Source organism: Oryctolagus cuniculus, chromosome 12 (genome assembly GCF_051225735.1).
Source record: "Oryctolagus cuniculus isolate XC-2025 breed Fujian yellow rabbit chromosome 12, ASM5122573v1, whole genome shotgun sequence".
NCBI classification, from domain to species: Eukaryota; Metazoa; Chordata; class Mammalia; order Lagomorpha; family Leporidae; genus Oryctolagus; species Oryctolagus cuniculus.
In genome coordinates, this window is record NC_142878.1 from 16186661 (window position 1) to 16210735 (window position 24075).

A 24075-nucleotide genomic window follows, 5' to 3' on the forward strand; every position below is an offset into this window, starting at 1 on the left:
CATTGTATTAAATATTGTAAGTCATCTAGAGATGAGTTAAAGCATTATGTGAACATGTGTGTAGGTTGTATGCTAGTTCTACACTATTTTATATAAAGAACTTGAGAAACTGTGCATGTTTGTAACAGCAGGGGTCCTGGAACCAATTCCCCATGGGAACTAAAGAAATGGTAACTGTTTTCTAGAATGTCTAAATGGTCCTTAATAATTGCTCCTCTGTGGATAATGTAACCTGCTTAGCTTCATAAGATATTTATTTTCTCTATTTCTTAGGTTATCAAAATTTGAAGTCAATAAAATGATCTTGCCTGTCCAGATGGCAAAGAAAGATGATGAAGATGCTGTTTTCTATCTTCTTGTTTAAGTAAATTCATGACTTAGAGTTCAGACGATTGTTTCCAAATTGGCTGCATGATTGAAATTGCATTTAGTTTGTGAACAGCAGGTTCTGAGCTGAGGTTTTTTTTTTATTTTTTTGGAAATTTAAAAGCAAGATTTATTATAGTCAAAGACCTCCAGCCAGAGTGGCATGGAGGGGACTCCAAGGGAGGAAAAACCTGAAGTGGCTGGTGGCAGTGGGATTTTAAGCACAATCTTGTGGAAGAAACTGTCAAGCAGTACAAGGTGGGGCCAAACTCATCAAAAGAGCTGGTTTATATTATAATTTTTTACCATATCTGGCTTGCTCAAGGTAAAACAAAAGGAGCCATCAGAAGGATGGGATGCCTGATTTACATTACAGTAACTGGGAGCTCAGAAGGATGGAATCCCTGCCTCCCCCTCCCTTGCTGTTCTCATGGTAAAATTGGAGATTCCTAAGGAAGTAAGGCAGATACTTTTGATTTGGCTGAAGATAACTTTTTGAGAAAGCAAGCACTCTGCACCCTCAGTTTCCATTGGAACTGCCCTGACTGCCTGTTAACCTATGTGACTCCTCACATTCCCCCTCTTCTAGAATAATGGACTCTAACTTCTGCTAGGGGGACTGGGTGATGACTGCTCTGGAGACTTCATGCTGAAAAGGGGCATCCTTGGGAACGGCAGTCAAGATAGGGTTCCAGCAGAAGATGGCCTCTCGAGGGAGATGCAATGCAGCTTGCAGTAACTGCTTCCATGCAAGGTTTCATTTGCGTGGCCATCTAGAAGTTCCCTCTTTCAAGTCTGGAGAAAATTAAATACACAAGGTCTAAAACAAAGGACAGTCATAATTAGAGGACCTAAGAAAAGGGCTGTCTAAACCATGAGGAAATTTTCCCATTGAGAGGCAAACAGAAACTGACAGAAGGGACCTGATAATAATCAGGTGGGGATTAGGGCCTGGCCAGTTATGAGGCCCAGTCTATCTATCTCTTCACATTGGATACTGGAAGAAACATCATAAGGGAAGTGTGAACCCCCTTAGGGAAGGCATCCTGTTGACCTCTATTACCTAGCTGGCCTAGGAGGAGAGCTAGCCTGAATAGAAGGCAGGTGGCATCTCTAACATGAAATTTACAGTTCTGCCTACAATGTTTCTCAACAGCATCGGTTGCTTTGGAAGCTGGGCCAAGTGAAGGGCTTTTCCACTTAGAGCTGTGGCTCTAACCTGGGAGTTCTTTGACTCTAGGGCAGTTCTGTTTCCAGTGACCCAACACCTGGCTGTCAGAGCTGCCAGGGCTCTTCAGAAGTTGCTGAAGGGCCGGCGCCGCGGCTCAATAGGCTAATCCTCCGCCTAGCGGCGCCGGCACACCGGGTTCTAGTCCCGGTCGGGGCGCCGGATTCTGTCCCGGTTGCCCCTCTTCCAGGCCAGCCCTCTGCTGTGGCCAGGGAGTGCAGTGGAGGATGGCCCAGGTGCTTGGGCCCTGCACCCCATGGGAGACCAGGAAAAGCACCTGGCTCCTGGCTCCTGCCATCGGATCAGTGCGGTGCGCCGGCCGCAGCGCGCCGGCCGCGGCGGCCATTGGAGGGTGAACCAACGGCAAAAGGAAGACCTTTCTCTCTGTCTCTCTCTCTCACTGTCCACTCTGCCTGTCAAAAAAAAAAAAAAAAAAAAAAAAAAGAAGTTGCTGAAGCCCTGGGTTTCCACATCAAAAACCCATTCCAGTTTTAGTGGACTGGCCTGCTGGCTCTCCTTGATGGCAGATCACTGTGTAAAGCAGCAAGTGGTTAGCCTGCCCCCTATCTTTACATTGCTTCTGCTGCCTAGCTTGCTCTTCTCCTCCTGGTTTCTGGTAATGCAGACCAGAGGAAACCTTTAAGAGGATGCAAGTCAAGGGGGTGCTCAGTCCTGTCCTAATCTTTGGAGGCCTCAGCTAGAAATCTACAGTCACAGGCATGTTATGATAGTGTTTTTCTGTGAAATAGACAAAACCCATGAGGAAAGCTATGTCCTCACTTTAACATCAAACATGATGACCACCTTATCTATAAAATTTGAAGTCATTAGTAAAACTTTCTCTCCCTTAGTTTGTTTTGAAAAGGGAGGTTTTGCCTGTTCACTATGCTCATGGCAAAGTAAATCTAGTTGTGAAATCATAATTTAAATTCTGATTTTGGCTCTGTTGATTGGTATTCTGTGTGTCTAAACTATTACAGAAAAATGTTGGCCATCCCTTTTTTTAAAACTTTTTTAGTAAATATAATTTTCCAAAGTATAGTTTATGGATTACAATGGCTTCCCCCCCCCATAACTTCCCTCCTACATGCACCCTCCCATCTCCCGCTCCCTCTCCCATTCCATTCACATCAAGATTCATTTTCAATTATCTTTATATACAGAAGATGGATTTAGTACATATTAATTAAAGATTTCATCAGTTTGCGTCCACACAGAACATAAAGTGTAAAATACTGTTTCAGTACTAGTTATAGCTGATATAACTATATAGCTAATATAGTTAATTCATATTGGACAACACATTAAGGACAGAGATCCCACATAAGGAGTAAGTACACAGTGACTCCTGTTGTTGACTTAACAATTTGAAACTCTTGTTTATGGCGTCAGAAATCTTCCTAGGCTCTAGTCATGAGTCTCCAAGGCTATGGAAGCCTCTTGAGTTCGCTGGCTTCGATCTTATTTAGACAAGGTCATAGTCAAAGTGGAAGTTCTCACCTCCCTTCAGAGAAAGGTACCTCCTTCTTTGATGGCCCATTCTTTCTACTGGGATCTCACTCACAGAGACCTTTCATTTAAGGTGTTTTTTTTTTTTTTTTTTTTTTTTTTTTTTTTTGTTCTCCAGAGTGTCTTGGCTTTCCATGCCTAAAATACTCTCATAGGCTCTTCAGTCAGATCTGAGTGCCTTAAGGGCTGATTCTGAGGCCAGAGTGCTGTTTAGGACATCTGCCATTCTGTGAGTCTGCTGTGTATCCCTCTTCCCATGTTGAATCGTTCTCTTCCCTTTTTTATTCTATTAGTTAGTTTTAGCAGACACTAGTCTTGTTTGTGTGATCCCTTTGACTCTTAGACCTATCAGTGTGATCAATTGTGAATTGAAATTGATCACTTGGACTAGTGAGATGGCCTTGGTACATGCAATCTTGATGGGATTGTATTGGAATCCCCTGACACGTTTCTAACTCCACCATTTGGGACAAGTCTGATTGAGCATGTCCCAAATTGTACATCTCCTCCCTCTCTTATTCCCACTCTTATATTTAACAGGGATCACTTTTCAGTTAAATTTCAATACCTAAGAATAAATGTGTGTTGATTACAGACCTCAACCAATAGTATTAACTAGAACAAAAAAATAGTAAAAGGGATAAAGTATTAAATTATACATCAAGAGTCAGGACAAGGGCTGATCAAGTCACTGTTTCTCATAGTGTCCCTTTCACTTCAACAGGTTTCCTTTTTTGTGGTTGGTTAGTTGTCACCAATCAGGGAGAACATATGATATTTGTCCCTTTAGGACTGGCTTAATTCACTCAGGTTGATGTTTTCCAGATTCCTCCATTTTGTTGCAAATGACCGGGTTTCATTGTTTTTGACTGCTGTATAATATTCTATAGAGTACATGTCCCATAATTTCTTTATCTAGTCTACTGTTGATGGGCATTTGGGTTGATTCCAGGTCTTAATTGTGAATTGAGCTGCAATAAACATTAATGTGCCGACAGCTTTTTTGTTTGCCAATTTAAAGGTCTTCCATCCTCTGGTTCACTCCTCAATTGGCTGCAATGGGCAGAGCTGCACCGATTTGAAGCCAGGAACCAGGATCCTTTTCCAGGTCTCCCACACAGGTGCAGGGGTCCAAGGACTTGGGCCATCTTCTACTGCTTTCGCAGGCCATAGCAGAGAGCTAGATTGGAAGGGGAGCAGCCGGGTTTCAAACTGGCACCCATATGGGATGCTGGCACTGCAGGGAGTGGCTTTACCCACTATGCCACAGCACTAGCCCCATAGAATAAATATATATTTAAATAAACCATAACTCAATAAAAAAAAACTCAGCTGTTTTTTAAACAACCAGAACTTAACAGAGACGTTGAGAACACAATAGATTACTTCAACATGGCACAAAATCTGTCTGCTCATTACATAAATTGAAAATAAAACCTTAAATGTAAGAATTAGCACATGGAATCATCCTATAACTTGGCAGTTGTAAGAGAGTTCAGAACTAGAGAAGACAAAATAGCTTATTGGAATTGGCTAGAAACCTGACAGAGAGCCACCAATTAAACAAAAAGTATTAAAAAGAGTTTAATAGTGCTGCAGTTTTTAAACAGAATTTTGACTATTTCAATATATTTGCTAACATATATGTCTTGCAAAAACCTCATTGCTTTAACAGAGGATCAGATTCCAATTCCATGTCAAAGAAAAATGAATCAATAGCTTTTGTATCCAAAAATTGCTCTTTCATAATGTTCTGTGACTTCTTCACACTTTCTACAACATACTTAAACCTTTCTATCCTTCCCATTCCAGTGTAAACTAGCAATTAGGACAATGTAATTCTTATAAGCCATGTTCTTTCTTTATTCAAAGAAGTCTCTTTCCTTCTTAACTTTCCTTATCAAGAACACATTTTTACCTATGACCTTTTTCCATCTGCTGATTTCCTTAACTTACATTTTGAAATAACCCTTTAAAGATCTCTAAATTATGGCAACATTTTCTAAATAACACATTGAATTTCAGCCTTAGTTACTTTCAAGCAGTGTTGAACTATGTTTCATATTTGTTAACATATTTGTTAACAAGCCCAAATAGTTTTTCCACTGAACATAAGGTGCTAAGAGTACTGAAATTTACATTTAGACACATTTATCTCATTTGCCTTTACCTAATTTATGTTTAACAATTACATCTAGATGACTAAAGATGCTGATATTATATCATACCTCTTTCTGAATTAAGGTCAAAATTACATTTATATGGAATTCTACTCCTTTTTATAAAATTATAGCTATAAATTAGTGACATTACACCAGAGATTTCAAAATGCACCTTGGGGGGCTAAGCAGTGATTGTCCATTGCTATTTCATGAGGAACATGTTAAACCAAGTTGCAAAAGAAGTTTGGCAAGTTACAAAGCAATATTTTTTAAAGGCAGTGATTTTCTTAGATTCAAGATAGAAATTCTTTTAAATCCAATGTCGAGTTATAGCCGAACGAAATTTTCATGCATGAGATTGTTGTTTACCAAAGACATCTCTTTAGATTTTAATTGAATTTGAGTTCAGTTTGCTTTTTTACCCCCCCTTCCCCCCAAAAAAACACCTTAGGCCAATGCTGCCTAGTCAACAGTCAGATACCTGGGATTGACTTTGAAACAAAAAGTTCAGGCAGCTGCCATACAGGTCCCACGGGTGACTGTGAGCTAAGGGCCAGTGTGTTAGCAACAAGTTCACTGGTGATTTTTCACCATTATGTTATCAGAGCATATGGGCACCCCTCCAGAGAGATTCCTAAGGAAGGAAAAACCTGGAGGCCCTGCAAGGAGACAATAACCTTATACCCCAAACCAAAAGGCAATAATGTAAATGCCTAAGCATGGGGCTGTCAGTAAAACCAGCCTCAATGATGAGGAGTTGGGTCAGAGATGTCTCAAGAAGTCTAAAACTTTACCATTTGAGGATACTGGCCTGTGTTGGGGTCTTAAGCCTGAGACTGTCCCCTGACCAGCAGGGGACAGTACAAGCACTCCCCAGCAAGGCGAATGGAAGAGGTAAATTCGACAGGTCAAGCACACCACAGCAAGCACCTGTGAGTTCTGTCAAAGCAGGAACTACATTATTGAGGAAGTGTACAGGCTTGTAAAGCTTACGAAGGGCATGCGCAGTATGGAGCCAGTCAGTGAAAAGGTCATGCAGGCATGGGTGGACCATGCACAGGAGCATATAGGGATCATGCAGTGTCCACGTGTCTGGAACTAAATCGGACCTATCTCTGCAGGTGGTCCGATCTCAAATGGTTTAACCGCAGAGGCCACAGACATGCCCCCTGAACATCCACAAGGTGCCATGTTGTTAGGGACTATTTTAGGCAATGCCCAATAGGCCTGAATTCTTGCCTAGAAACCTCCAGGCAAAATTACAATGGGGGCAATGATCACCTGCTAAAAACTCTCCTCCCAAAGCCTCAATAGTCAGACAAGATAACAGAGGGGCCCTGATGGCTCATTGAAGAATAGACCCAAGGACCCTGTGACACTCTGGAAAAGAATTTAATGCATATTGGAACACAGAAGGGAAACAGAGGCAAGAGAAAAATAAGGATACAGAGTTCTGAGACAAGAAGTCAGAGTACAGGGCTGGCACTTTTCACAACTCTCTTAGACTAACTTCTCCATTCTCTAGTTTGTAAGCAGGTCAGATGTTGGTACAGAAAAAGATGAGGCATTTTACTTTAAGCTCAGGGGTCAAAGAAATCTCACAGTAGATGTTTTGCCTGCTGGCTGGAATGAGAGGATAAAAACAGAAGTGTACTTCAGGCCTTATCTCTCCTGAGTTTGAGCCATCTCTCAAAACTCTCTTGCTGCCTTGGTTTCCAGATGTGCCCTGAAGCCCACACGGAAGGGAAGAAGGTGAAGATGTGATGAGCATGTATCACTCACTGTCACTCAGCCTTCCACGCCTGTAGCCTAGGGTATATATTTGTCAGAATAACACATGCAGGGAGTGATCAGTTCCCTTACTGGTGGTGTGCTAGACTGGGCCTCTGCCTGGTCAAATATATACTGTTGCTTTGTTCTTATACATAAAGAAAAACCGTTGTTCTATGCCTCTTAACCTTGAGTCTTATCTAATGGGCCTGATTTTGACAGTGAGCCTTCATGGAGCCTTAGCAAAGCTGTTTGTAAGCTAGCGAGTACCAGTCCTGGTTACCACCTAGGTTGGCGACTAGGCAGGTGAAAGGATAAAGAAGCGGCGTTAGGCAATAAAAGGTCTTCCCGGTAAACCTCATCTGAGGTATGAGCTATGTAGGAAGGAGGAAGGTAGGGATACCAGAGACATGCGGAAACTTGTCTGCACAAGTTCAGGTCACATGGGGAGCTACATCTTATGGAGTCTAGATCGAAAAGCTACCTGTCTGCAAAAGAGATACACTTCAACCCAGAGCTAACCAAAAAATATCTAGAAAATACCCGGTAATGGGACCAGGAATTCGAGATCGTAGGAACTGAGGAGATCTGGCGAGGTTCAGAAAACATTTAGAGGAGCAGAGAGGGAGGGAGATCTTGTCAGGATCTGGAGTAAAGGAAAAACTCAGTGAGGCATCGAGCCTGGAACCAATGGCCTTGCTTCAAGCTGTGCCATTTTACCAACAAATTGATCTCTGAGGAAGGATGCACAAATGTAGTTTTCATGCTACACTCGAATGGGCTGTAGGGGACTGGTGTCTGGCCAGGGAGTCCTTGAAAAATGCAAGAGAGTATCCTGGCCAGAATTTGTAACTCCAGGCCCTTCTCCCAGTCCCATGTATTGGGCCAATCCCTGTGAAACGAAGCTGGGTCAGATCAGACCAACATCCCTAGAGCTGAGACAGGAAGTATGCAGAGTGAAGCCTCTGGCTTTACAGCTTGTGAGGACTCCAAAAAACAGGGGCCTCATTCCCTGCAGGAAAGTATGTTTCCTGGCCCAACACCGTTCTGTCTGTTGGGGTCTGGTGTCCAGCCAAGAGACCATCTGGAAGCACTGGAGAATGGCCCCAGCCAGGGTGCATCAGTTGTCTCCAGGCCTTCTCCCAGTCCCACACGAAGGGCTGATCCACACTGGAGAAGAGAGGGGTTAGAATAGAATCTCAGCTCCAGGGGTTTGCTTTGGCCTTAGTCTGCAAGCCTGGCCCCTGAGTCTTAAGTCCAGTAGCCACACTAACAGCTTTTAATTGGCTGACAGGGACCTGGTCTTTTTGAGAAAATGAGAGTTGCTATGGAGGAGAGTGAAATTCTCGTAAAAAAGTTAGAGCAGTCGCATGCTCAGCAGTCCAGAAGGATGATCAGACGCTGGCTGGAGTGGAACTTGATCAGGATCCACGTCATGTTGGAGTTGCTCTCCAAGTTACTGCACCAAAATGTTGCAGGTGACATGGAAGCAGAGAACATACTACCCCAGTTCTTTGTCTCACATGGAAGAAGAATTTCCAAGTGGATAAGTAGAGAGAATTAAAAGCAAGATTTATTAAAGTCAAAGACCTCCCACCACAGTGGCATGGAGGAGGGCTCCAAGAGAGGCAAAACCCCCTGAAGTTCTATATTCCACTCTTAAACATCCTTTTAGTATATTCTTCCTTGCTTTTAACATGCAGGTTTTCCTGAGTCCTTCTCTGTCTTTTCTCCTTTTCCTTCTCAGGAACCATTTCTAGTCCCGAGTCTCCAGCACATTCTTCTGCGGAAGACTCCCCACATGGCTCTCTGCTTTTTGAGCTGTATGCCAGGAATACACACTGCCTTTCAATGACAAGGGTCATAGCCAAAGAAGTTCAAGCCAACTGCATGGCTTGGCTTTTGACTTCACCCATGATCAATAATGTCTTCTGAGGCATCAGTGTCCCACATTAAAATTATTACATTTATTATTATATAATTTATTATATAATATATAATATATGTATTATTGTATATATTACATAACATATATAATATATAATACATAATTATAATATACTTATAGACAATATATAATAAATTCTATAATAATAATAAATTTAATAATAATTTTATATTATATTATATGTTATATTATATAATTTAATAATTATAAATTATTAAAATTATTTTAATTAAAATTAAAATAATTAATAGAAGAATTTGCTTTGTAAGGATGCTTTAAAAATCATACCAAAAGTGCTTAGAAGAGTATCTGAAAGATACATGATTATTACTATCAGACATATATTTTTCCTTGCATTTCATTCTGAAACTTTCTACAGAAAATCCACAAGAAAACTCCTTATTTTCTAAGGTGAACTAGCAGAGGATATGAAATTTAGGTTCTGAATACTTGGCTTTAGTACTTGGATCATAGATGTGTATTGTAGGGACACAGAGCCACAGTGTAAATAGTTAACTAGGGCTCAGAGTTGCCAAAGAACAGAACACACAAACCAAAAAGATAGAGACTGCTCCAGTCTGATTAAGATCTGAAGGCTCTTGAGGTATTGGAGTAGATTCTTGCATTGAATTAGATGATCTCCAGGATGCCTTACAAATCAGAGATCTAGATTCTCTGAATCTGGTTGTTGCTATAGTGATGTCCCTGAGGAGCCTTGACAGGAGTCAGAGAAGTGGTTCACTGGCACCTGTGGGCACACAGCTTCACTCTGATAATCTCATGTTGGATTTTTTGCCACACATGGGCACTTAGGGTTGGAGAGGAATAGGATACAACCAGCTACTATGCTTCAGAAAGTTGCCTAGTCTTCATTTGTTTACATGTTTTTGTCGACTCTTATTTGCTTCCTCTAAGGTAGACTTGAAGTAATATAAATTCATGAATCATTCATTTTGAAAGCGGAAAAATAAGGCTGTGTGTAATTAAAAATGTAACATTAATTTGCATCTTTATAGCATTTCTTTTGAATCAACTGTTAATATGAGGTGGCCCTGATGAAGTTCTCTCATAAACAACTATCTTCATTGTATGGAGACTTGAAAGCAATTCATAATTAAAAGATTTTTCATTACTAAAAGCATAGAAGTGCATCATAAAAAACTGGAATATGAGAAAAATAATTTTCAAAAATTGTAATTTTATTGCATTAACATAACCACTGTTAGCAAAAAGCCAATTTTTTTAAAATGTTTATTATACTAGATATATAGGTAGATATGTGAGCAGATAGACAGATATCCATACATACTCCTGACAGGTAGGTAGGTAAGTAGATAGAAAAGTTATCAAAATAAGTCACATTTTATGCTTAGGGGATCATGCAGTCTCCCCTAGTTGCAGAATGTTCAGTTGAATCTAGATTGGCTCCCCACAGTCTAGTAGGCCATGTCCTCATCACAGACCCTGCTGATTGCCTTTCTTTTTGTGTTATGGAACACTGCAACATACAATCTTTTCTACATGTAGAATGATGCCCTGTGGATAAATTGCCATAACTTACCTGAATTTAGGCTGGATGTTTCATAAAACTTTAAATCTGCTTCAGCCCAGTTTCCTTTCTCCCCACCAATGCTGTAGTAGAGAGGGGTGTGGGTGAGAAGATGAGCAGTCTAGGACTGTGGATTGAGCTCACAGTGGTCCCTGCTCACATCGCACTTAAAGGTTAACATGGAACTTGCTGGGGGAAGAGGCCAGTGCTGTCCATGTTCGTCACTACCTAGAGAAGTGATTAAAAAAAACTCATTTCAGCTGAGCTTTTAAATTCAATTCTAGATTTTAGTTTAAGTATAGGATCATTTTCTTATAAATCTTGGAATACGAACTAGTATTAATCAGCCTTAAGAGTTACATAGGAAGTACTTCTTAAGTAACCTCAGTAATGCATCATTTTACTTGGCCCTACTGGTTGTGTAGGATGTATGTAGCATTCATCTGGGCCTGCCCTTTCTGTGACTCAAACTGGCAATGCCAGCCAATGGAATAGAATTACATTGTTTGTGTAAAAATCCAAGTGATACCTTGAAGTACCATTGCTTTCATTCTGTCCCTCAGTTTCCTCATCTGAATGCAAGTGGACTATCAACAGTTTCTATACCAATTTCCCTCTGCAACCCTAGCAAAGAATCATCAGAAAAATGGTTTATGATGGGAATATATTTGCTCTCTTGGGTAATCTAAATGGAAAAGAGAGGTTAAGTAACAGATCAGATTGTGTCCAAGTCTCTCTTTGTGTAACATACTTTCATGATGTGGATTTAGGAAGATTGCAATATAGTGCATATATCAATTTTAGCACTGCTATTCAGGAGATTATGGAGTTCCTCTTCCGTTCACACTACAGTGCATCTCATAACTCTTTCTGTGGGAAACATTATGCAGTGTGACTATAAGATTCCTTCCAAGACAGGAGTTGCACATTGTGTTTGAGTAGCTGGGAATAGCATGAACAATCACAGTTCACTTGCCATCCTGGACATGACCAGAGATCCATCACTTTCCTGGAAGCTTCCAAATGCTGCTTTGACAAAGACTATGGCTTTTTCTTTCTTTTTTAATATCATTTTCTTTTTTAAAAAATTTATATAAGATGAACAAATTTGATGTATGATAGATAGATAGATAGATAGATTTAGGAGCATAGTGATACTTTCTACCTTCTCCTACATCCCACCCACACTAACACTGTCCTTTCTTCCTTTCTTATCTTTTAGTTAATTTTTACAATGACATATGATCAGTTTATTTTTTCATGATAAGATTAATCCTCCATTAATTAAAGAATTCAACAAATATTAAGAAGAAAAAACACTGATCCTCATCAGTAAAGACAAGTACTTTTTGTACTCGAATAGTTACCACAGATCACGGAAAATATATAGTATTTGTCTTTTGGGGACTGGCTTATTTCATTAAGTATAATGTCTTCCATTTGCATCCATTTTGTTGCAAAAGACAGGATTTCATTCTTTTTATGGTTGACTAGTATTCCATAGTGTGTATATATACCACATTTTCTTTATCCAGTAATCAGTTGATGGGCATCTAGGTTGATTGCTTATCTTAGCTATTGTGAATTGAGATACAGTGAACATAGGGATACAGATAACTCTTTAATATGCTGATTTAATTTATTTTGGGTAAATTCCCAGGAATGGGATGGCTGGGTCTTATGGTAGAACTGTTTTCAGCCATAATGTCTTCTTCAGTGGCTGTCCTATCAACTGTGGATGGGTATACTTTTTCTTCACACCCTCGCTAGCATCTATTTCTTTTTGATTTCTGTATGAGAGCCATTCTAACGGGGGTGAGATGAAACCTCATTGTGGTTTTGATTTACATTTCCCTGATGGCTAGTGGTCCTGAGCATTTTTTCATGTATCTGTTGTCCATTTGAATTTTGCTTCTGAAAAATCCTTGTTCATGTCTTTTACCCCTTTCTTAACTGGTTGGTTTCTTTTATTGTTGTTGAGTTTTTTGAGCTCTTCATAGAGTCTTTGTCAGTTGTATAGTTTGCAAATAATTTCTCCCATTCTGTGGATTCCCTCCTTGCTTTATTGTATGTTTCCTTTGGAGTACAGAAGCTTCTTAGCTTGATATAGTCCCATTTGTCTATTTTTGCTTTAATTTTCTTTGCTTCTGGGGTCTTTTCCATGAATTCTTTACCTATGCCAACGTCTGCAAGAGTTTCTCCAATGTTATCCTATAGTGATTTGATGATTTCATGTCATAGACTTAGATCTTTGATCCATTTTGAGTTGATTTTTGTGTAAGGTATGGGTATTGTGTCACACCACTGTACACAGAGATCCAGTTTTCTCAGCACCATTTGTTGCATAAACTGTCATTTCTCCTGGGATTGATTTTAGCTCCTTTGTCAAAGATTAGTTTTATTTAGATGTGTGAATGAATTTCTGAGGTTTCTATTCTGTTCTGTTGGTCTACATTTCTATTTTTTGTGCCAGTACTAGGATGATTTGATTATAGCTGCCCTGTAGCATGCCTTGAAATCTGATATAGTGATATTTACTGCTTTGTTTTTGTTGTTTAAGATTGCTTGAGCTACTCAGGGTCTTTTAAGTTTCCATATGAATTGTAGCATCAGTTTTTCTAGATCTGAGAAAAATATCATTGGTATTTTGATTGGGATCACACTGAATCTGTAAATTGCTTTGGGTAGTATAGACATTTTGATGATATTAATTCTTCCAATCCATGAACATGGAAGATTTCTCCACTTCTTTTTTTTTGTGCCTTCTATTTATTTATTTATTTAATGTTTTGTAATTTCCATCATACATATCTTTCACCTCCTTGGTTAAATTTATCCCAAGGTATTTAAAATTTTGTAGCTATTGTGAATGGGACTGATCTTACAAATTCTTTCTCAAACCATGGCATTGTGTATACAAAAGCCATTGATTTTTGTGTGTTAATTTTATATCCTGAAGTTTAGCAGACTCTTATGAGTCCAAATAGTCTCTTAGTGGAGACTTTTGGTTCCACTATATTTAAAATTGACACACTATTGGCCCAAGTAACCAATAAAAAGAGAGAGAAGACCTAAATCAATAAAATCAGAGATGAAAACGGAGATGTAACAATGGATACCACATCAATAAAAAGAATCATCAGGAATTAATGCAAACAACTATATGCCAACAAATTGGAAAATCTAGAAGAAATGGATAGATTACTGGACATACAACATATTCCAAGAATGAGTCATAAAGATGTAGAAAACACAGTCCAATATCTAAAATGGAGATTGAATCAGTAATAAAGACATTCCCAGAAAGAAAATCCCAGGACTGCATGGCTTCATTGTTGATTTCTATCAGACTTTTAAAGAAGTACTAATTCCAATTCTTCTGAAACTATTAAAAAATAATTGAAAAGGAGGGTATCTTCCCAAACTCCTACTATGAAGCCAGTATCACCTCAATTCCAAAACCAGAAAAAGATACAACAAAGAAAAAGAACAGTAGGCCAATATTACTGATGAACTTAGATGCAAAAATCCTCAACAAAATACTAGCTAATCAAATCCAACAACATATCCAAAAATTCACCCAGAATGGGTGAATGGGATTTTTCCCTGTTATGCAGGGATAGATCAACATTCAGTGATCATTAAATATGATGCATCTCATTAACAAATTGAAGAATAAAATCCATATTATTATTTCAATAGATGAACAGAAAGCATTTGATGAATTACAGCATCCCTTCATGATAAAAACCTTAAGTAAATTGGGTATAGAAGGAATATTTCTCAACCCATTCAAAGCAATATATGACAAACCCATATCCAGCAACATATTGAATGGGAAAAAGTTGAAAACATTTCCACTAAGAAATGGAACCAGACAAGGATGCCCATTTTCACCATTGCTATTCATTATAGTCCTAGAAGTTTTAGCCAGAGTCACTAGGCAAGAAAAATAAATCAAAGGGATAAAAATAGGAAAGGAGGAAGTCAAATTATCCCTGTTTGCAGATGACATGAGTCTATATTCAGGCAAACCAAAAGACTCCTTGGCTTTTTCTTTCTTCCTCCAAGGTGTGGTCACATCACATTGAGTTAGTCACTTTTCATCAAATATTTTATTCTTCCCAATGCAATTTTTTAAATTGATTGTTTTAAAATAATTATAGCCCATCTTACAAGCTTTTATAATATCAATTATAAAGAGAAACAGCTATAGACTCTCTTCTCCTGTACTTCCCATGACAGTAAACTGGATCTCAACAATGTTAACTTCCTAGATACTGCCCAGGGATAACAGAATCACATTTCCTGTACAGGGATGATGGGAAGAGGATTTTGAATAGAAGACTCCACTGAAATTTCGCTGTCCTTGTAGTGCCCCAGCTTCTCCCCACTGCCAGATTACTTAGTATAGAGGCTTTACTTCTAATGGCTGAATAAGTTTCTTTGAAGATAGAGACTCATTGTAAACTTTGTATTTTTCATTCCTCCTTTAGAGAGAATTGTCTAAACCAAAGTGCAATGCTTGTGGTCAGAAGTCCTACCAACCTTCCAACTTGTGTCCTGCCAAAAAGGAGGCAGGTGCACGTTTGGAGAGCCTCATGTATCCACCTAACATCACTTTCCCAGGACCCTCCTACTCCAGCACTAATACCTCACAAATAGTGTAATGAAGTTTTCAGCCTATCTAGTAAAAATGCATCTGGAATTACCAATTGAACTCAAACAATTGTCTAACTTCTCTGGTCTGGGAGGAGACCTCCATCAGACTAAGGTGTTGGGCAGGACCTGGTCCTGGGCGAACAGTGCTGTGGGCTGTTGGGAGGAGAGAGGCAGAGCTCCACCTGACTGAAGAATGGGGAAGAGCCCAGAGGAGGGAACCTGAGCCTGCGACTTAGACCTGCTGGCTGAATCTGCTGCATTTGGAAATTATTACAATTTTTGTGTGTTTATTTTCCCGAGAAGTAGCCAGAAGGTAGTCTCAGGTGTAGGAATTGCAATGTCAATGCCTTCAATGCTGGGCGTATGTCTGGCAGTTGTGAGCCCAGGAAGATAGGTGAGGGGTTGGGTGCCTCAACAGAAGGTAGTGCATTGGAGCCCTGAGAAGAGAACAGGGTGCCACATGATGTAGACAGGCATGGACAGAAGGGATACCTCTGGAAACACACACCAGGGTGCACATACTGGCCATTCACTCCAACATCTAGGGATTTAAAGGACAGTGTCCAAAGATGCCCCAGGCCAAGGATGTTACCCCCCCACCAGGTACCCAGCACCAGTGAGGGTGATATGAGTTTTATGCTAATGGCAAGTGTGCATCACTCCAACAAGGTAGGGTGTCTCAGGGGTAGGAGCACAGAGTGTTCAGCCTAGTGCCTGCGATGTCTCATACTGATATGGGACACAGACCCAGGTACTGGCTGGGCCCATGCATGTGGACAGGAGAGTGAGCACCTGACTATCACTGACCTGGACCATCCTGCATTGATGGTGCGTGCTATGGAGTATCAAATGGGTGCTCCACCCTTGGGAGGAAGCTGGAGATTGCCCCCTCTTAGAGACAGCAGGCAGGGCAGGTGACTTCAGTTTCATGTGTCTACCAGGAAGAAATCTCCAGGTCATGTGGTGACAAGGTTGCCCCTTTTCTGACCAACAGTCTCTCCCTTTACCTTTTGAGAGATGGGGACACAGGAGTGCTTTACTGGTTGACCATGGGGCACTGTGTCCCTTTGTCCATTCCATCTTATCTGTATTCTTGTTTTACCTCCTGAGAAAAAAATATGGCCAGAAAGGGGTGGCTGGGAGGTACAGTCCCTCTCTCTCAGAATGGAAACCAAACTCAGACCTCTGCTTTCCAAAGAAGTACTGCTTGTTCCCAAAGAATATTTTATCCTTCTGTAATAAAACATGAATTCCAAAATCTGAAGAAATAACCAAGAAAATAAACAGTGTTCCACATTAGGTACAAATACAGCCAGTGGTCTGATGTACAGAGGCTCTATGTGTTCATTGATGTTAACTTCTGTGAAATGTTGGTTTAACACCAAAGTATCAAGTTCATCAACAGAAATTAGAAAATGTAGAAACCACATAATTCAGAATTAAAAACAGCCACAGCATTTTTCCTATAAAAATCAATTTTTCCACCTCAAAAATAAAATAATGAAATCTTATTAAGTATTAGAGAAATCTTGTACCATAGTTGCTTGTGAAAAGTAACATATATGCTAGTGCAAGTATTTGAATAATTCCAGCTGATCAACCATGTGTTTCCTCACAGTTTTGTTAAATTATATGAAACTGCTGTTTTTATCTTTGCTCATTTCCTAACAAGTGCTTTCTGTTAGCATATATTTAAAAAGTTTAAATCATCAAAAGGGTTAACTGAATGATAATGGTTTAGTGCGTTTTCACTGATGAAATATTTTAGCACCAATTAAGCATTCATTTTCATGCATAATTCTGAGCTTGCTATATATCAGATCTGTGAGATGAATCAATCTGAGATACAATGTGATGGTTTTCACCTGAACTTAACAAACAGGTCAAACTTTAGAAAAGTTACCCAGTTCATTTCCATATGTCTTGACTACCTTCTACATGTCCAGATTTCACTATAAACTCTAGAGGAGGGGCTGGAAGTCACCCCATTTATTGCCCAGAATGAGCTGATGTTTATTGTCATTCTTACTTTCTGTCTTTGCTGCTGTGGTTATTACTGACTTTTTAAAATTGTAGATTTTAAATTTTTTTAAATTATAGATTGAGACACTGGCTTTGTATGTATTTCTGTCATATTTGTATGTATTTGTGTCATTTACACAAGCTTCCTTCTAAACTATTTGCTGATGTTTTTGGTGAATAGTTTTTATTCTGCTTCATTTTACCCTTTAATGGTGAAAAAAATAATGATCCACCCTTTTCAGAATAGCTGCCATTTGAAAATGGAAAATGTTTCTATTGTGATCTTATTTATTTATTTTTACTTTTGGTATTAAGCCACCAAATGACTTTGCTCTGAAAAATATTTCAAAGTGCCCTAAAAATAAATTTTACAAATTATAGACATGAGTGTACTATGTGGTTGTTGTAGCATGTCATTAACAACAGCCTACAAAAGCATTCTGCCGTGGGTTTAGAGCAACTAAAATCTGGGTCATTGTTTGGTGCTTTGAATAGTGAATATGGTTTTTAAACTGTATTTAAAGTGATTGGGACAAAATTAAAGCATATATGTACTTTTTCTCCCTAATATTAAAGTAATGCAACAAAACAGAGATACATTTAATGCACTTAAATATTCTACAGTATGCTCAAACAAATGATAGAAATACAGTTAAACTAGTGATAACTCCTCTGAAGAAAAAAATGTCTCAGCCAGAGATATCTATTGCCTGGAAGGCAGGATATTTTTTCTGAGAACATTGAAAATGCTTTGAGAGTTAATTAAAAAAATTGTAAATTTTCAGAACACACATTTTTTAAAAAGATTTATTTATTTATTTAAAAGAGAAAGAGAGAGACAGAGAGAGATACAGAGAAAGAGAGGTCTTCCATCTACTGCTTCACTCCCTAAATGGCGTAACCGTTGGAGCTGGGCCGATCTGAAGCCAGGAGCAGGACTTGTGCCGTCTTCTACTGATTTCCCAGGCCATGAAAGAGAGCTGGATTGGAAGTGGAGCAGCCAGGACTTGAACTGGCACCCATATGGATGCCGATACTTCTGGTGGCAGCTTTAGCTGGTACACCACAGTGCCAGCCAGCCCCCAGAACATTTTTTAAAGATTTATTTATTTATTTTTCTTTCTAAAGGCAGAATTACAGGGGTTGGGGAAAGGGAGAAAGATTTCTTCCATCTGCTGATTCATTTCCCAGATCTGGGTCAGGACAAAACCAGGAGCCAAGGGCTCCAGCCTAGTCTCCTACATGGTTGGCAGGGATCCATTTACTTGAGCCATCTTCTGCTAACTCCCAGACACATCAGCAAGAAGCTGGATTTGGAGCAGAGAAGCAAGGATAGGAACCAGTGGCACTCTAATATGGGATGCTGGTGTCATGAGAAGTGTCTTAACTCACTGCATCACAACACTTCTCCCAGAACATGCTTTTAGGACACATCTATTGAAGATTTTGTGAGATGGGAAGGAATAAGAGGAAAGCAGAAGCAGAGGATGAGGACTTCGGCCAGTTCTAAGGATTTTTAGACTATGGAAATTAGCTGTGAATTTCTAAGTGATATTGGATTATTGGGTATAATTTGCAAGAAAGTTCGCAGCAGTGACTCCATTTTATGATCCAGACTCCACTTGTGCTATGATGACTACTCCATGAGTTTCCTGACATTCCAGAAGGGAGTCGTTTGCTGAGAAGGAGTGCCCTGAGGGTTGTGTAATCTCAACTCCTTTCCAGTATCAATGAGGCCTGAGCTGGACCTATGAGTTGAGAAGAAACTTTACCCTCCAGTCATAATTCGTAAAAAAGAACATGTGTAATTCTCTTATATTTTCTCTTTTTACCCTTTTTTAATGAAATACATTATGATTTCTACCAGAATCTGCTCCCCAAGTTATCATTTCAAAACCCCATACAAATATCTTTATGTGTAACAGATTACCTGAGCCCCTTTGTATGACAAATTCCTGAATATTGCTTAGAAAACTCAAATTTAGTGGTATTTTCTCTTGAAAATGTCTTTTTGAGAAGAAAGGTAAGGGTTAGTCAAGACTGTCATCTTAGATACTGTGCTGGCTATAGAAGTGAAAATATGAGATTTAAGTTTATTATCAGTTTCTCTTTTCTTAATTAATATACTTGATACAGTGGTGGTTATATATTTTGCTTAATAGATACAATATCTTAATTGTATTGATTCTTTTACAGTTATATAAGGGAAAGAATGATCCATTTATCAACATTATAAAATATGTTAATTTTTTAACTTAAAATTTCTATTTCATCAATTGATTTCAGTAACACATGAGAAACTATAATGCTACTATGATTACTGAGGTTCATAAATGTTTGTCCTACAAAAATCCAATTTTTATCAAAGCAAACAATAAAGCTGACTGCACAATAAACTATATTAGACTCCTTACAGTTCTAGTAAAATATGTTTTTAATATATGAAAATGATCTATAAGAAGTAGAACAATTTTAATTTTTCTCAGGAATTAATTTTCTCAGGGAAAAAGGAAACATTGCATGTTTTATTATAAGTCTGTGTTAAATGGAGTAAAATCTAATTTCATTGTAGGAAGCTGTATGTCACAATTCAGTCTACCTTTGAGTTTAGAAATGATGTAAACCACCTGAATATAAATTGGGGGAATCTTTTTGCAGATTTGAAATAATTCAGTTAAATCAAAGAGAGTGAACCTGACTTACATTGAATCATTAAGTATTTAAAATGACCCACAGTCATCATCCCTCTGTCCTGAGAGGCAGTTGAGGTGAATGTGATCTGAGCAGCTGCCATTCAATCCGGCCGTCTCTCTTGTCTACTGGGAGGCTTTTTCTTGCCACGCTGGAGAACCAGTGTCATCATGAAGAGTTGGCCATGTCCACTCACTAGGTGGGATCCATGGACCTTGATAGCTGTAGTTGGAGAATAAAGGGAGGCTTGGAAGAGCTGTGGACCAATAGAAACACCACGAACAACTAGAGGGGGCTCTGACTTGGGGATAAGTTGAGGTGGCTCTTCTCCTGCCAGACCATGTTCTTTTTTTTTTTTTTTTTTTTTTTTTTTTTTTTATTTTTTTTGACAGGCAGAGTGGACAGTGAGAGAGAGAGACAGAGAGAAAGGTCTTCCTTTGCCGTTGGTTCACCCTCCAATGGCCGCCGCGGCCGGCGCGCTGCGGCCGGCGCACCGCGCTGATCCGATGACAGGAGCCAGGAGCCAGGTGCTTTTCCTGGTCTCCCATGGGGTGCAGGGCCCAAGCACTTGGGCCATCCTCCACTGCACTCCCTGGCCACAGCAGAGGGCTGGCCTGGAAGAGGGGCAACCGGGACAGAATCCGGTGCCCCGACCAGGACTAGAACCCGGTGTGCCGGCGCCGCTAGGCGGAGGATTAGCCTAGTGAGCCGCGGCGCCAGCCCAGACCATGTTCTAAGTGCTCCAACTGTAGACGATATTCCTTATAACCCTATTTATGATCATTTAGTCCTTAGATGGTGGGGACAGGAGATGAGAAGACATGAATGAAGAAGTCAGGTATTATTCCCCTTTGTTTTGACACCAAAAACATGAATCCAAATAATGTTCTCTTTTTAAAGTACTTAAAAGCAAGATTTATTAGAGTCAGAGACCTCCAGCCAGAGTGGATGGGGGCAGGCTCCAAGAGAGGCACAACTCAAAGGGGCTGGTGGTACTGGGGTTTTTAAGAACAATTCTGGGAAAGAAAAAAAAAATTATCAGCTTGACATTCAGTTACAAGATGGGGAAAAATTCATCAGAAGACCTGATTTGCAATCTTACTTGCCCCATCTGGTTTGCTCACAAAACAAAAAAGCCATCCAGAAGGGTAGAATAGGTAACTCGGTTTTACAATAAACTGTGAGCTTAGGAGGATGGAATCACCTTGCTATTCTCATGGTCAAATTGTGAATTCCTAAGGAATGGGGCAGGTACTTTTGATCTTGCTAAAGGTAACTTTTTGGGAAAGGAAGCATTTGCACCCTAAATTTCCAAGAGGACCACCTTGACTGCCTGTTAACTAATCTAATACCTCACATTCCCTCCCCTAGAAGAATGGACCCTAACTTCTGTTAGGGGAACTGGGCGATGATTGTTTTGGTTGCTTCATGCTAATAAGGGATGGAGTCAAGACAGGTTCCAGCAGGAGGTGACTTCTTGAGGGGGATGCAGTGCCAGCATGCAGTGACTGCTTCCATCTGAGGTTTCATGTATGTGGCCATCTAGAATTTCACTGTTTCAAGTTTGGAGAAATGGAGCAGACTCATAGAATGGCAGATGTCCTAAATAGCACTCTGGCCTCAGAATCAGTCCTTAAGGCAGTCAGATCTGGCTGAAGAGCTCATGAGAGTTTTTTAGGCATGGAAAGCCAAATCACTGGAAAAAAACAAAACAAAACAAAAAAAACACCTACATGAAAGATTTCTGCGAGTGAGATCCCAGGAGAAAGAATGGGCCATCAAAGAAGAAGGCATCTTTCTCTGAAGGGAGGAGAGAACTTCCACTTTGACTATGACCTTGTCTAAATAAGATTGGAGTTGGTGAACTCAAGAGGCTTCCATAGCCTTGGCAACTCATGACAAGAGCCTAGGGTGATTACTGAGGCCATAAACAAGAGTGTCAATTTGTTAAGTCAACAACAGGAGTCACTGTGCACTTACTCCTCATGTAGGATCTCTGTCCTTAATGTGCTGTACATTGAGATTTAATGCTATAACTAGTACTCAAACAGCATTTTTCACTTTGTGTTTCTGTGTGGGTGCAAACTCTTGAAATCTTTACTTAATATATGCTAAATCGATCTTCTATATATAAAGATAATTGAAAATGAATCTTGATGTGAATGGAAGGGGAAGAGGAGCGGGAGTTGGGAGGGTTGAGGGTGGGAGGGAAGTTATGGGGGGATAAAGCCATTGTAATCCATAAGCTGTACTTTGGAAATTTATATTTATTAAATAAAAGTTTAAAAAAGCTCTCATTTTTGGATATACTATTATTACAGAAAAATACTATCTATCCATTCTATAAGGTCTAAAGATCAAACTGTACATCCTGGAGAATCCTTCAGAATAGAATCAGTTTCCCTTCTTGAAGAGAATAGAGAAATTGGGAACAAGTCAGGCTTCCCAGATCACTTTCTGTCAATAAGTTAATGTCAAATGAAAAATTAACAAGCAATTTTAACTGTTAAATAACAACTTATGAAAACATTTACCAGAAGGTCCAATGACTTCTATAAATTTCAAGACAAGAGTACATCTGTTTGGAAACATTGCTTAAATATCTTACACAAGTGTAACTTGTTTGACCAGCAAACCCTAGTACATACATGTCAATGGCTTAAACATTTTTAGTTTCTTTCTACCAAGAAGTTTAAAACTCTGATATAGAGTCTTATTTAGGTCATGTGAACCAAAAGGTTATCTTCTAATTTAGCAGTTTAAATTTATGAACAATCTTTTATCTATAAGTTAATTAAAATACAGCTCCTAATAAATTTTTCCATATAGACATACAATGCGTACACACTAAATGATTTTCTACAAATAAACATTGTTAGTGAAACATGTTACCATTTATTAAACATTCCTTTCTACATAAGAAAAAATTATTGCACCAAGAATGGTTAAACTCTTGTTATCTCTGCTACTCAGGTGCCCGGAGGAAGTGAGTCAATGAGAAAACACTGCTTCCTCACTTCTTCAGGGACTGCCAGGAGGGCTTGTGCTTTCCTGGACTGGGCTGCAAAGGATGCACAGCCAGTAGGAGGCACTATGGACATCAGTCTGTTCTAATGGCCCTGGCCCTGGAATGGACCCTCCTGTCACTGGAGTGGGAAAAATGGGGGCCTGGGTTCAAGAGAAGCACCTACCCAATGGGCTTATGCCTGAGAATATCACATGAATGTCTTGGGGTCTTTCCCTGAGGCTGGGGAGATGTGGGGAGAGGGTCTGCTAATTGAAAGGGCTATGTTTATCTTTTACTTGAGGTCCACACAGCATCTTTTTTCTTTAAATTCTGCATGGATCTGTTTAGCTGAACCTTGCTGGCAAGCATATAGTGGAGCACGGTGTATGGGTGTATGTTTTTTACCTTTCACTGCTGCAACAACATACTTAGACTGGATGGCTTAAGCAACAAGCATGCATTTTTCTCAGTTCTGGTGGCTGCAAATCTGAGACTGGGGTCACAGCATGATCAGGTTCTTGGTGAGGGATCAGTTCGAGGTTTACAGAAGGCTGCCTCTCTGCATCTTCCATGGTGGAGTTCCATTTCTCTTCCTCAGTTTTTGAAGATACTAATCCCAGCATGAAGACTGTACTCTCATGGCCTTATTGTCCCCCCAAAGGCCCTGTCTCCAGATACAGTGGAACATAAAGTTTCAAAATCTGTATTTTAGATGGGACGTGCACATTTAGTCTCTAGCTGTATACGTGAACATTCAAGTGAACCCAAATCATTAGCTTTTTTTTTAAAGAATTTTATTTTTTATGTAACTTGTGAAGTAATGAGACATAATATAAAATACAGATATTATATCAACAGTTATATTTCCACCTAATTCCATGAGTAAAATTGTTTCAATTTACAGTATCATTTTTCACCCTTCACATATTGTGAACAAAGCATTTGTAAGTAAGGAAAACATCTCCGGGCTACAGAGCTTTCATGAGGGACGTCTCTGTATCTTTCTTTCATTTTTATTCTTCATTAGTCTGAGGAGGTTATGAAGGGACTCAGTTCTATAGCTATGTCAAAAAGGAAACCAAAGATCATTGAGAACCAGTTCCTGCTATTCTAATTCTGTTCTGTTCTGTCTAGTGCTGTGACATTCGCGTGTTTAAATGA

The 24075-nt window shown here is 39.5% G+C and overlaps 1 protein-coding gene and 1 pseudogene across 1 annotated transcript in view; both read left to right on the top strand.

Moving 5' to 3' along the window:
* The window catches only part of GABRG3 (gamma-aminobutyric acid type A receptor subunit gamma3), a 679184-nt gene that overhangs the window by 261320 nt on the left and 393789 nt on the right, over nt 1-24075 (top strand). The window lies entirely within an intron of this gene.
* Nucleotides 1-24075, top strand: part of LOC149122954 (lipid transport auxiliary protein 1-like) — an 89438-nt pseudogene that overhangs the window by 44769 nt on the left and 20594 nt on the right.